General features: G+C 43.3%; 1 long non-coding RNA gene across 1 annotated transcript in view; it reads right to left on the bottom strand.

Moving 5' to 3' along the window:
• Positions 1-12836, bottom strand: part of LOC119478229 — an 18579-nt gene continuing 5743 nt past the window's right edge. The window contains exon 2 of the long non-coding RNA XR_005204406.1: positions 1-2139. This is a non-coding gene — a long non-coding RNA (uncharacterized LOC119478229). The remainder of the gene's footprint in view (positions 2140-12836) is intronic.

Raw genomic sequence — 12836 nt, forward strand, 5'->3', positions numbered from 1 at the left:
TGTGTGGTGTGCGTGTGTGGTGTGTGTGTGTGTGTGTGTGTGTTGGACCTCTCCTCCAGCAAAAACACTATTCCTCAATAGCCATCTCTTCATATCTGGGAGTTCCACCAGCTTGATTTCACTCTCTTCAATGATGCTCTTTGACTGGCTGCAGAAGTTGCCTCAGGCACCCGAAGCAGAAATATTACAACCCATGATGAATATCGAAAAAATGCAGTGTGGGGTTTTTAACAAGTGCTTATACATGGCGCATTAGGATGATGAATTCCCCTGCCTGGGCGCCCTCCAGATACAGCACAAAAAAAAAGATGAAAACTATGTCACACACAGAGAAAAAGAGAGAGAGAGAGGAGACATAGATATGAAAAGAGGGGAAAATACCAGGGTGTCTGAAGTTGATTAAAGATGCAGGAGAGGTGGACAAAATATTAGATGCAGTTTATATACACTGCAATCCATAAACAGCCTCGCCAACATCTCTGTGACACAATCATTCAACCAAAAAGACACATTCTGAGCTTCACAGAGGTGCATTCAGATCGTACAGGTGTTAGTGAGGTTGTAACCACCCTCTGCGAAACTGACATCAACTGTTAGAAACAGCCTGTACATATGAAAGAGTTTGCAGATAAAAGCTTCTTTTGGATGTTACAAAGATTATCCTGGTACAACACACTGAAGATGTTCAACTCTGTCTGAATCACGGGCCGGCTTTCTTTCTACACAGAGGGTCTGTTTTTTTTTTCTTTTGGTTTCTATGGCACCCCAGTGTTCAAGCCAATGGAACTTGCAGTCACCACTTTGAAGTTGTAACACTCACACTGTGATGTCTCAGAGTTGCAAATACATCACTATAATCCGAATGCTCCCCTTTGATGGGCTTTGAAATAGTGTTTAACTGAACTCCCGAGTGCTAGTGTATAATGTTCGTGTAAGAATCCTGAGACGCATTCAAATCGCTATTAAACTGAGAGGGCAGTTTTTGCTCTCAAGAACAAATCAAACAAATTCAGCCTCATAAATCACCGCGAGCAGCTCGGTGAAGTTTCCCTCAGACCAACTGTGAATACTAAGTCACTTTTCTTGTCTACTTCATCTTGCCGTTCATTTCCTCGTAGCGCGCGTGCTGTTCAACCAATTTCACTCGTGATGTATAATTGAACAATTTATGTATGAAACAGTTACACAGTGTCAGACTTGAAAATCCAATTTTCAGACAATATAACTGATGAGATATTGTATAATTTGCTGAGAGAGATCAGCCAAATGTTGCGTACTGATTTAGGTTCCAATAAAGAGAACTCATACCTCACGTCTCCTACTGTATACTGATGTGGAAATATTATACAAACTGTCGAGGATGAATTCATAGAGACCACGTTGCGATGGGATCACACCAGCTGTGACGCCAAATCAGATCAGGGGCGTAAAGGTTGTGGGGGAGGGGGGGGGGGGGGGGGGGGCAACGGCCCCTTTGCCTTTGCTTTGAAATATAAACATCTGGCAGAGTACTAAAAAGTGCCTCTGTAGTAGTTCCTGCTGCAGTAGATGTCTCCAGGACCCACACACAGACTCACAAGGGCTTTCTGCTGAGGTGGCTGCCCGATGGCCCCAGCTCTCCCTCCTGGTGCTGCTGTCTCCTGGCTTTGATTGTAAAAAAAAATAAAAAAATGGAAAAGTATAGATGGAACCATTATTTTGCCAATCACTCCCGCGCTGTCTGTATATTTGTCACCTTCCAGCCGGCCTCACTCACTGTTCCAGCTTCCCTCGACAGGCGGCAGAGCTTCCTCGCCAGCCACTGTGAGCCCATGCGGGAGGTGATCAATTCCATCTTCGGCCTCTTCACCTTCACAGAGAGGCCTTTGACGGTCTTGCATGCTGCTGGACACAGTCGGGGTCGTCACATGTCTGCACCTCCGGCTCCTCCGGCTCCTCCGGCTCCTCCACTTGTCCAGTCTCGGGCCGCTGTATTTATAGTGTACGACTAGACGGGGCTCAGACTGGCTGTTGATTCAGCAGAATCTGTCTTTTTTGAATTTTGGCCACCCGGTGTGACCTCCTGAGGTGTTTCAACAAGACTGAAGACATCTTCAGGCAGACGGGGCACCAATTGCTGACTTTGGTATGGAGTCATTTCTGAAAGGAAAAAATTAAAAAAAAACATTCATAGCTGATTCTAAAACACAGGTGATGAGCTTCAGTTAATATCACAATAGCTGGCAATATATATAACTCATATATAGACCTCACATAATACATTTACAAAAGTCATATCAGCATTTAATATGGCTTTATTGGACTGCATGCAAAGGCTGAGAGCGCACATAATGAACGGGAGAATGGCTGCAATGTGATCCTTTAAACACAGTTTGAAGTCAAATTCTGACCTAATGCACTATTAAAGCATAAAATACTCTTTAACTGTGAAGCATGGCTGCAAACAGAGCAAAGAAGAAAAAACACCTAGAATCAGACTTTCATGTCTTTCAAAGATCACACTCACGAATTAAACAACAAATCAATGAATAAAGTCATTTAAAACTTGTATACTGCTTAATTTTACTACTTATACTCACAAAAAAACATTTACAGCTGAAAGTTACGGATCTTTGAAACATTTTATTCGTGGGTTGTTTACTTGGTTTGATGCTGTCTTTACAGATGTGATACTGTATTCCGGGGGGGATAATCATCTGTGGGTTTGTCACTACAAGCGACATCTTTCAAATATATGAAATCATTTGATCCATTGTTAATCTATAAATAGGCCTATTGATTACAGCAATTATAATCACCACATAACTAGTGCTGACATTTACAGCGACTGCAAAGTAAAAACTAAAATCGATGACAAAGTGTTGATTGTACACTTTAACAGCTGTATTCTACAGTACAGTAACAAGCATTTAAATGAATGCTAAAATATACTGCATTGACCTTCAAGGCAAACATAGTGGAGAAAACTGTAGCCTAGCGACGCTATTATTGAGGACACGCAGAAGGTGAGGCATTGCTGCAAGCTTATACGCCGTGATTAAGACATTCACAAATCTGGCAACCCAGTAGGGTGGAAAGCACATTGCTGAGATGCAGCTCCGTCCCCTAACTACTGATCTGGCAACTGGCGGCATCGTCCTGTAATTATCTCTGACATGAATACAAGAACCACGCAGAGATGCTGCGTGTGATGAGCAAACAAAGGATGGTACCGTATGACAGAAATACTAACATGCAGAAGGACTGTAAGCTCTCCCCGTCCTTCTCCTCTGCTCTATTCTCTCCACCGTCTTGTTTTGCTCGTCCATCGGTCCGTCTCCTGCTGCATTTCCTCTCACTGTTTTTTGGTTTTCTGCTTATCCATGATGGCCTCCAGTCTGTTCAGCCTCTCCCTGCTTCCCATTGTCTCTCAATGTCCCTCTGTGCATGTCTGCTGCATCATTCTGGCCTGACCTACATAACCTCTGGTCATCAATTTTGTATATAGCTGATGCATTATGATGCATGGATCTCTATGGCAGAAAGGTCCCTCCAGGGGCTGTGAGCAGTGGCATGTCACTAAAGCACGTGCGTGCGCACACACACACAAGCATAAATCAGAACAGTAGCAGTTGTTCGCTGACTTGATCCCCCCCAGCAACAACAGACGCGAACAGCATTGCAGCCTATTCGGGGGCAGACAAACATGGAGAACGACCGCACAGTCTGAGTTGGGATGATAATATCTCGGCACAGAACACTGGATGTAGTGAATAAAGAAATAAATGGAACGGATAATTAAGAGATGAAGGGAGAAATACACAAGTTTGAATAGAGGGTTGAGGCAGCAGAAAACAAATAGGCTAATATAGACATATTGAAACCTTCTAAACCCATACAGTCACTCAACTGTAAAGATGTTTATCAGACTGGAAGTACTAGCATGCATAAAAGAGCATCTATAGCAAGTGAATGTGTCTGGATCATTGTGGAATGGGTGCGTTTATGGCTGAAGGTGTATACTTGTCATGCATATTTGTCAATTTAGGGTTTTGTGCTGTTGTTGTACAGTAAATGTCTGCATCAGTCAAATCATGGTGCTTAGTCAGTGAATGAAAGGCAGGGCCCGAGGGCCGGCCTGAAGGCTTCTCCAACCCGGGGCCTTGAGTTGCCTGTGTTTTCCGTAGCAAACTGTATGGGTTCAGCAACCCTCACAGCGGCCTACGCCACCTACACAACGACCAGCTCTTATAGGCCTACGTGCCATCTGCCTTAATACCTGCAGCTATGCAAAAGATGGAGTAAAGGGTAGGAGGAGGCAAAACTGACCGTTCGCTACACCCCGCCCAATTACTGACTGTCAAGTTTTCTGTTCTTGCACGGCACATACCGTATGTAGCATATACAATTATAGTACACATTCTCATCCCAACTCGTCATGTACTGAGGGCTTTGTCAGACCCCTCGGCATCATTCTTTTCGGACGCAGTAAACACATGCTTAAAGCCCCCCTCCAGCCAGTTTTACTTCCTGTTTATTAGTAAACGTTCTTTCAAAAACAGAGAATGGGGGTGTGGTTAATAGTCAGACGTAATTCATTGCATCGTTTTTCAACCCAGTTTAGATGGATTATCTGTTTATCAGCCCACAAATGAGACAAGAATTAGCACAACACGCCGACTCTCTCTCCCTCGCTTCCCTCTTCACCATCTCCTCCTGGCGAGGCGGCTGTCTGGTTGCTGCACCGAGGGGCCGCACCTCCGCACTACGCTGTCGAGCTCCCCTCCCAGGTCTGGCTCCGGGAAGGGTCCCCAGTTTCCCTTGTCCGGGCGAGGTTCCACCAGTCCGTTTGGTCGGTTCCATTAGAGTCTGTGAATCGCTCTTGGTCTTGCCCCTCCCTTGGGACCACTTTGCCTTGGGAAACCCTACCAGGAGCTAATGCCCCCGACAACACAGCTTCCAGGATCACTGGGGCACCCCACCACATTGAGGTAGCAATTCATTGGAGGGGGCTAAGCTGAAGTCCAAGGCAAAAAGGCAGAACTCTTACCAGCTGATGATCCATGTAGAAGGATGGAAATAAAGGAGTGGCATTGTATTTGTATAGCAGGGTAAAGTTAGTTAGCCCTACTATTAGCCTACATATGATAAGAGGGGATTTCAGACAGATGAGATATATGCATTATTGTTCGTATTTTCAAAGTATTTTAATGTTACAGGAGAAAAGGCTTTGAGGATGAAGACTAACCATGTGTGGTTGTTGCTGATAGACCTTTCCAAACTTGACAACATAAATATTCTAAATGGTCCCTTTGTATTTCCTGTTGCAAAGTTTGCTGATGCAGTAGATGACAGGAAGTAAACTTGGACTGAAGCTGTTGCCCTAGCAACAGAATGGCAATGAAAAGGTCTATAAAAGCTCCTCACCTTCCCACAGGGTCTTCTTTTCCCTCGCCGATTGCTTTTTGCTTTGTTTGCTGCAGACATTTTCACACATCCGTACTGACTTCCACGTTTGTTCATTCATTATTGTCACTTTGTAAATAAATGCTTGTAAACTCGTCTGGTCTCCAGTTTCGGTCGCAGCATAGCCAAGCTGTTCAACACCACCGCAAACTACAACCTCAATCATAAACATGTAATTCAATTAATACCTCTCGGACGGTGTCAATCAAAACTGAACATTATTATCTTTGTAAAGGCAGAATTTATGACAGAGCTGTATTGGATCACATTATTACAAGTGTGCCTAATGAAGTGGCCGATGATATAATGTAATGTCCAAGTCTTTAAGGGGACTTTTTCTGATGTAACCCCACAAAAGAGCTGATGATATGGTGAAGTAACCTTAGCTTTACTACTGTAGCTAGTTAGCATGCTAATGTTTGCAGTTTATGTTAGAGCAGACAAACTCACAGTTTAATCCAACCCTCACACCTCTGCTCCTGTGTTGTGTTTCTGGAAAAGCTAAAATAAAAGACACCATTGTCCAAACTCTTTAAATAATGAGTATTGCTCTTTGCACACCTCTTCAACATGTGTGGAAATCATAGACTTGTAGTGGACGTAGTCACCGTGATGTCACCCATTGGTTTGTGGACTACCGTTTTGAAGCCTTGAGTTTAGCATTTTGGCCGTCGCCATCTTGGTTTTTTGCAACCAGAAGTGACACTAGAGGGTGGAGCTAAGTACAACCAAACGCTGATTAAGACATTTTTAGGCGAGCAAAATGTTAAAGTTGTAATCTGAAAACACGCCCTGGTAGCGACCTGTCAATCACAAGGTAGCCCCGCCCTAAAGCATCCCCTGCTTTATGGTCTATTTGACTCTAAATGGGACCATAATTTACTAAATGAACATCATGCTGTATTGAAGAAGACTTGAAACTAGAGATTGAGACCATAAACTCATGTTTACAATGTTTACTGAGGTAATAAATCAAGAGAGAAGTAGGCTCATTTTCTCATAGTCACCTATACAACCAGAGGAGTCGCCCCCTGCTGGACATTAGAAAGAATGCAGGTTTAAGGCACTTCAGCATTGGCATCACTTCTTAGACCCCAAAGTTGCCCAATGGGGGAAATCCAAAGCTTGATCTGCCATAACTAGTTACAGTTGCTAAGCTATGACTTAATGATCGCTGTTCATGGGAGGGGTTTAGCAAATCGTAAGTTGCAGAAATGTCTAAAACTGTTTCAGTGTTCTGTCAGCTGTATTTAGTGAGATACTAGTCCACACTTAAAGAAGGAAAGACTCTGATGAACGACGTTAGGTCATGGACTTTAGATGTTAACGATCTAATTCATCTCTGTGATTCCGAACTTCCCATAAAACTTTAATGATTTTTGGATGTGGTGATTGGAGAGGCCGTTATAATGTATTTGACTCCATCCCGACATCCATTGAAACCGCTCTTATATTGCTCTAACAGTGTGTCTGGTGACATTACCATCCTGCAGTATGGGAGCGGTATATTTGCCTCACTGTGTGCACCTGATGCTATAAACACAATCTAATATCCCTAAGCTGGTATACAATCATGTAGAGCAATCATCTGAGCTAATGTTTCGCAGTTGATGGCTGTCTGTATCACTCCAAACCTGAAAACCGTGTTTAACATCTGGCAACCGACAGCGAGCGTCAAAGGCTGCATTCTCACACAGATCTGTCCGGATGGAGATGAATGAGTGAAAAGTGATTCATCAGACCAGTTTTTCAATCGCAGGAATCCGGAATTTGTGCTCTTTATGAGAAAATACTTCTCTTTGTCTAATGGCCTTAGATGTCTCCAGTTTCTGAAAGGCAGTCATGCCATAAATGCCAGCTATGAATCTCAATAAGTGCAGAGGCGTTGGTTCTACTCAGAGGTAAAGTGATAATTGTCCGTTTTCAACACTACTACTTGTCATTATAGATAGATCTATGGATAGATCCTTGTTCCCCTTACTTCAATTCTCTTACACTCACCTTTTTCATTTCCTCTTCTCCTTCCTCCTCCTCTCCTCTTCTACTTTCTCATTCTCTGTACAGCACTGGAGCATTTTTATCCTCCCAAGGTCTGAAGGCTGAATGCCGATGGAGTGATTATCCAATGCATTAACACTGACTCCAGATCGACACACGGTGGGTTTGTTAATTCGTACTTTAATGCAGCTCAGATCGGATCAAGGTCCTGGACTCATACAGACCAGGTCTACAGCAGCACGCTGATGAACAGAGCATCACTGAGATACAATAGTTGTGTGAAACCTATCTTTGATAGCCATCTGTAGCATAGACGCTGCAGAGAGCAGAGGGACAGAAAGTGATGAAAGGGGGGAGTAATGGCAGCGTGCCTGAGAGGAAAGACACACATTCTACTGGGACCTAAATTTAAACTGGAGCTCTTTTACTCATTTTCTCTCCATCTCTCGCTCCCTCTCTCTTTCTCTTTCTCACACACTCGCAAAACCAAACTGGGAAGAAGAAAACCGCTCAACTGGTGAAAGAACTGAGTCTCTCTCAAACGGGAACAAATTTTGGAAGGTTAATCAATTTTGCTGAGATACTTGGATATGCCAAATCTCAGCTTTTTAGTTCATTCTGCAAGCACAAAGAGAAGCAAAGACAGTGAGAGAAAGTGTGAGAGTGTGTGTGTGTGTACAATCAGTCTCAGTCACCTCACGTATTCAATGCAACTTCATAGAGCGTTAATGCAGCTCATGCATTTTACTCAGAGTCACTTCCCCTCCGATGCACCTGCAATGAAGATAATTTAAATACATCTGCATGCAAACAAGACAATCCAGCAATTTGCATTTCGAACTCGATGGTTAGGAAATGAATCTGGAGGAGAAATATCCATACCAGCAGCCACATTTAAATCAACATCCCCGATGAGATTTGCTCTGTTTGAACAGTTTTTTCACAGAATTCTTCAGATCGGTGCTGCCTCCATCATCTCATATTTCCTGTGTTTATCACTTGTTCACCACCGTCCTCATCACGATCATCTCTCCGCTAGCGTCAATAGACAGCCCGTTGTCAATGCCAGGGCGTCAAATACGGACGCTTTGTCACGGCCGTCAGCGTTCGATACCACTGCACAAGGCACCCTTTAACGCCGCTATGAGGCGCATCAGGCTTTCCTTTAACTACAATGTAAACCCATCCGCGTTAATATTTAACGCTCACGGAAAGAGCTGTGGTGACGTAGTTTAAAGAGCGAAAGAGACACACGGGACGGGTGGGAGGGGTGGTGGATGGGCCCAACAACACAGGAGACCACTGTTAGTGTCCTGCGCGTTACGTTTTGATTTCGTGTTACAATCAGCTGGTCGTTCGTGTCCTGTGTTCACAACGTCCAGTCACAACAGACTAGATAGCGTGTGTTCACAGAAACTGGAAGGAACAGCCATCACTCCACGGATATTGAACGCAGATGTTATTGCACCAGATGTATCCTGTTATTGCAACTAGAGATCTTGTTATTTGTACTAGATCAGAACATGCGTCAGAGATGGAAAGTTTACGGGAGCATGTTAGAGGGTTAGGGTTCATGCAAACCAGTTGGATGACGCAAAAACACAAATATCCCTCTCTAGAGCCATTTGGAGCAGAGCCAGTGCGAAAACTGTGTGTCTATGAGGGAAGTGAGTGGTGAAGCAAGAGAGGGAGAGCGACGGTGGCGACTGGAGAAAGCAACGTTATCAACTCCGGCCCAAGCAAGCCTGGTTTGTCCGTTCTGGGCTACTGTAGAAACATGGCTGTGCAACATGGTGGACTCTGCGGAGAGAAGACCCGCTCCCTATGTAGATATAAACGGCTCATTCGAAGGTAACAAAATCAGGGGATTATACACCACAGAAAACATACTTATTAATATTATATTCCATTTCTGCCAATAGATCCCCCTAAATGTTACACTGGTGCTTTAAGCCCAACCATGTTGTTTTTTTCCTAAACTTAACTAAGTTGTTTTGTTGCCTAAACATAAGCAAGTGTTTTTGTATAATTTACAATGTTAAGCACGTTTACTGCAAGCAAAAGGTGACGCCGAGGGGTCTGACCAAGTGTTAGTAGGTGACGAGTTGGGAAGTGTGGAGAAACATTATCTTGTCCTCACTTCACACTGACTAACCTGTACAACATTACCAAACATGTCACCGTAATTGGATTTTTATTTTAGCAGAAACTGCGAGGTCAAAATGTGCTGGGATCTACTACAGTATGTATTCATTAATCTAACTCTCACACACAGTAAACATCCAAAGACAAACAAACACAACACTTCTTTGCAACTTCTAATAACAGAAGGGCTCATGAGGCGTGATCAGAGGCTCTGCTGTGCTTAGTGGTGGGATCCACCGAGGCTTCAATGCTACAGAGACAAACTTTAATATTGGCCAAAGTACCAGTGAGAGGTGTCTCCTGCTGTCCAGTGTGTGGGCCGTGCACCACCACGCAGGGACGGGCTCCTGCCGACAAACAAATGTTCCTCTTCGTGCCACTCCACTTTCATTACTCGTAGATCTCATTCCCCTGCCCTGTAATCAAATCCTCATCGAGCGAGTGGAACACACGTGCATTTTGTGAGTGCATGCAAACGCCTGTGGGAGTTGCAAACCCAATCAGAAGCTCAAGTAGCAGTTGCCGTCGTGCACTTTAACTCGCAATCCTGAAAACCATTACTGTTAGAGCTTCAACCTCTTCTCCGTCTGACCTTGTGTTGCTCCGTTCAGGTGCGCACAGACAAGCCTGACTCTGCTAATGAGAGTCCACATGAAGAATAGAGATATGAACCTGACCTGGCTCCATTCCCAAGGTGATTTATGCATCTTAGTGCCACCAAAAGAGAGATTCAGCTGAGAGTCTATCTACAGGCCACTGAGCTATTAGCATATAATGTGGTTCAGACAGTCACTGCAGGCAGGAGCAGATCAGCTTCAGACCCACATGACCGCCCAATTAAGAGCCTATTGTTGACATTCACAGTGGTACTGTACTGCTATCAGAGTTCTACATGCCTCTAGGCATAAAGCATACTGGTATCCTGACAGGGTTAAACGAAAATAACTTAATTTCCGATCCCCTCCTAGATCTAGTCTGTGTGTGTGTTCTAACTGTTTGAATTAAAGGCCCCCGTGTGTGTTTTCACTACTTCTTCTGGATGATGAGACCTTTGCCTATGTTGAAGGTATGGAAGGTGAGCTGTAGGGGAATTACAAAAAGTCACTGGATTCCAATAAGAGGGATAAAGATGCAATATGTCCCACCGTTACAGGTGCAACAACGTTAACATAAAGGGTCAGGGGTGCTTATGCAACGCTTAATCATAGATGGAGAGCAACACAGTCAAGTACACTCAAGAACAAGAACAGTTTGAGTATACTACTGTATACTGCAGTATACTACTGAATACTACAGTATACTACTGTATACTACTGAATACTACAGTATACTACTGTATACTACTGAATACTACAGTATACTACTGAATACTACGGTATACTACTGTATACTACAGTATACTACTGAATACTACAGTATACTACTGTATACTACTGAATACAGAAGATTTTACATGCAAAAACATATGATATACGACTTAATTGTGATGCAGTGATTTACACTGAACTCTCCAACAGTAAACTAGTTCAACTGCTAAAACATTAAAACTACTCACATAATGCATCAGTATAATAATCACATTATATATTGTATCCAATAATGTAATACAGTGATTCTCAAAGTGGGGTCCCTAACCCTCTGTCAGGGGGTCTGCGAGATCATTTGCTATAAATTATACAATTGTGTGTATCAAGTGCCAATGGGGACCATTTGCACCATTAAAACCAGCATGTCCATTACTCTCCCACCCACGTTAGCTTTGGACCAGTTGAAACTCTGATATGATTGTGACAAACAGCAATACGTTCTTTAGTTTTAAGTCAAAGCACTTACTGACAGTCATCTCTAGACTGGTTAGTTTAGATATCTGGATTCATTAGGACTGTGCCAGTCTAGCTACTGTTCACTCTCTGAAGCTTTTAAGATCAGTTACTTGTAAATATAGGTTATAAATGCTGTTAAGTTGAGTCCAAATGCAATTTGAATGAAATCACCCTGTCTAACAGTATATAAGTGGGTTTAACATTAATAACATTGCAAATGTCCCCGCTGTGGGACTAATAAAGGATTATCTCATCTTAACATGATTCAAACTGAAATGTGTTTCTGTTTATCACTAAGAAACAGTTCTGAAGTATTTAAGTTGAAAAGTTTTAAATTAAAATACAAATAGTTCCAACTGTATCTACGAGTACAAATGGTAGTAAGCATTATGCTTAATCTGTGCTACTATTATGAGGTGGTCCTTGGAAAAGTTTCTTACCTGTAAGGTAGGGATGCTCATTTTGAAAAACGTTCTTAACCGATAACCAACCCTCGTTAACCGATTATTAACCGTTAACCGACAAGATTTGTGTCTCGTACCAGCTGCAGGAGCACAACAGATATTGGTTGACGGGAGTCTCCAGTTCACCGTCCGGGAGCGTTAACTTAGCAGCTACGATGCTGCGTGTAGTGTCATGCAGTCACATGCAGCCACTTTCCCAGTAAAAGTCTCCACCGCACATTTAGTTTAGTTTAGCAGGTTGTCAGCTGTGTGTCTGCCCGGTGTAACTTTAGCAAGTGTCCAACAAACAGTGTGTGTGTTTGTGCTACGTTAGCAGCTCTAGCATTGCTGGAGGCTTCGTGCTCGCCGCCGCACACGTAGTCTGAGTAACTTTAGTGAGTTCCCAACAGACCGTGTGTGTGTGTTGGCGGTGAGTGTGAGGTTGTTGGTGGCGTTCTAGCTGTGATCGTAGGTGTAGCAGTGTGTGGACACTTTATTTGTCGGTGAATAAATGCTACTAAACTACAACTCCTCCGCTCCGCTCAAGAGAACCAGAGACTGAGCTGACTTCCTGTATCCTGCAACTCCGGCTCCGCCTCTTAAGGTGGACTGTTAAGGTGGACCAGCTTTTCTTCTTAAAGTGACAAGCCGCTCCTCTGAGCCGCTCAGCTTTTGAATTCATTATTAACATTTCTTTTAACCGTTTTAACCGATAGCATTAATCGGTTACAATGCTTAATGTTGGCTAACGGTTAAACGGTTAATTATTAACATCCCTACTGTAAGGGTTCCCTGGCCCCCCCAAAAAACCCTGATGTAATATAGAGGAGCCATTCTGTCACCTTTTAATGCTTTTGATTATTTAATTTTGTTGCTTATATTTTTGTACTTAAGAAGATCTCAATACTTCTTCCACTAGTACTGATTTTAACACTCTTGTCAACTAAAAACAACTCCAAGCCCTCAAAATAACAACGTCGGA

The sequence above is a fragment of the Sebastes umbrosus genome, chromosome 19 (assembly GCF_015220745.1).
Source record: "Sebastes umbrosus isolate fSebUmb1 chromosome 19, fSebUmb1.pri, whole genome shotgun sequence".
In the NCBI taxonomy this organism is placed as follows: domain Eukaryota; kingdom Metazoa; phylum Chordata; class Actinopteri; order Perciformes; family Sebastidae; genus Sebastes; species Sebastes umbrosus.